Here is a 2448-nt window from a genome sequence, read left to right as displayed (position 1 = left end):
CACTACTTACACTATGGCTACGCACGGCAAGATGTCGGCATTCGATGGTTCCAAGGAATCTTGGACTTCTTACTCCGAGAGACTTGACTTCTACTTCAAGGCTAACAAGATTACAGCAGCAGAATCTCAGAAAGCAGTCTTTATTACTGTGATAGGACCTAGGACGTACGGGGTAAAACATCACTGTTATTTTTGTCATGATACGAGTAAAATTAAGATCATTGTAATTAATGCTGTAATTGCAAGGTATTGCCATTGTAATTGTAATTGAGTGTCTCATCTATGGCAGTAATTGTAATTGTAATTGAACTGGTTTTAGTTGCTTTGGTAGTAATTGTAATTGAAATGAAATTTTATAATTGACCCCAAGCCTGATACAAACCTTCAGGCCTGATCCTAGCTCTTCTCTTTATGGGGAGCAATTTTGTTGCCACGGTGATGGGCAGGGACTTTATGTCAGCTGCAGAGCAAGAGCTAGACCTTGTGAAAATTGTTAACGAGGAGGTGTGTCTAATAGTTAATTAATAACGGTTAATAACTGATTATTAATTGCTAGGTTAAGGGTAATACTCCAGTGCTATTGTGTTCAGTTCCTGGTTATGATGCTAGCAGTCGTGTTGATGATTTATCAGCATCACAGAACAAGCAGTGTACATCAATTGCTATTGGATCTGCTGAAGGATTTAATCTTGCAGAGAAAGGAATTTCATCAGCTTCAAAGACTGGAAGGTAGAGAGTTTAGTAATATTAACACTTATTTATTATTGTTGTAAATATTGTTATAAATTAATATATCGTTGTTGTAATTATTTGTATGAATAATACTAGTTTATTTATCATTATAAATATTAATGTATTGTTATTATTATTATTATTATTTCTTTTCTTAAGATGGGTCATATTGAAGAACGTCCATTTGGCTACCCAGTGGCTAGTATCACTAGAGAAGAAGCTCCATTCTCTCTCACCTCATGCCAGTTTCCGTCTCTTCCTAACAATGGAGATTAATCCTAAGGTAAGCCACGCCTTTTTATACAGCCTTAACCACACCCATATTTTAACCACACCCATATCTTAACCACACCCATATTTTAACCACACCCATATCTTAACCACACCCACTTTAGATCCTCGTTAATCCTTTGAGAACCTCACAGATCCTGACGTTTGAGCCTCCGCCTGGAATCAAGGCCAACCTGATCCGAACCTTTGCTACAGTACCAGTTACTGGAATGTATAGGGAGCCACACGCCATACTTACTGGCATGGCTACACGCCATATTACAAGGTACATGTACATATGTATTGAAATGTAAACACACTTACATGTATATGTGTGTGGGACAGTATTTAATTGTTACGATGAGTTTTCACCTCTGAGAACTTGAGAGTACCATAATCTCCATTCCAGTATAACCAAGTAACTCCTTGAGTATTAATAGTTGGAGTATTAAAATAATGACCATTAAGATTTGAATTAAGGCAGTCATTATACCACCAGGCACAGATATCTTAGTTTCTATAATATTTTCTGATACATATACATGTACTTATGTTGTATGTTGTGTAGAAAGTTTGAGCTGATTCCAATCAAACTTAGATTTTTTATGAATTTTTAAAGTTGCTTAAAAATTGGGTCAAAGTCCCTGTACTATAGTACATGAGTGTTGGCCAAATTTTGTGAAAATTGAAAAGGAAAGAAATCTTAGTTTTTATAATATTTTCTGATGTGTATACATACATGTACTTATGTTGTGTAGAAAGTTTGAGCTGATTCCGATCAAAATTAAATTTTTTGTGAATTTTTAAAGTTGCTTAAAAATCGGGTAAAAGTCCCTGTTATAGTACAGGGGTGTTGGCCAAATTTTGCCAAAATTGAAAAAGAAAGAGATATCTTAGTTTTTATAATATTTTCTTATGTTGTGTAGCAGGTTTGAGCTCATTCCGATTGAAATTGGATTTTTTATGAATTTTTTAATTTGCTTAAAAATCGGGTCAAAGTCCCTGTACTATAGTACAAGGGTGTTGGCCAAATTTTGCCAAAATTGAAAAGGAGAGAAATCTCAGTTTTTATAATATTATCTGATGCATATACATGTACATGTACTTATGTTGTGTAGCATGTTTGAGCTGACTCTGATCAAAATTCGATTTTTATGAATTTTAAAAGTTACTCAAAAATTTGTTTAAAACATGATTATTGACAAAATAATGTAATGAGATGCAAATGATATTCACGAGCATAATACTCAATGCAACATCATGGGGGCCTCTCTAAGTCACTAGAACAATTGCAACATGTGGAGTTAACTTCAATTAATTAACTGTTACTACTACATGTATATCCTTGCTTGTTTGGAATGAGTCAAATGTTTAATTGTTTATAGCGTATAGCGGGAAATTTTGCAGGGACTAAAATTTGGCAAATTGCTAAATTTTGGCGATTAG

At 34.3% G+C, this 2448-nt stretch overlaps 1 long non-coding RNA gene across 1 annotated transcript; it reads left to right on the top strand.

Annotated features, from left to right (window-relative positions):
- Positions 1-406: 406 nt before the first annotated feature.
- On the top strand, positions 407-1197 carry LOC109589699 (uncharacterized). Its single transcript, XR_002188877.1, has 3 exons — positions 407-729; positions 892-1015; positions 1128-1197. It is a non-coding gene; the product is annotated as an uncharacterized LOC109589699 (long non-coding RNA).
- Positions 1198-2448: the final 1251 nt, after the last annotated feature.

The sequence above is a fragment of the Amphimedon queenslandica genome, unplaced genomic scaffold (genome assembly GCF_000090795.2).
Source record: "Amphimedon queenslandica unplaced genomic scaffold, v1.1 AMPQUscaffold_11004, whole genome shotgun sequence".
NCBI lineage: Eukaryota > Metazoa > Porifera > Demospongiae > Haplosclerida > Niphatidae > Amphimedon > Amphimedon queenslandica.
The sequence above is the reverse complement of the archived record's forward strand: the minus strand, read 5'-3'. Positions and strand labels throughout refer to the sequence as shown.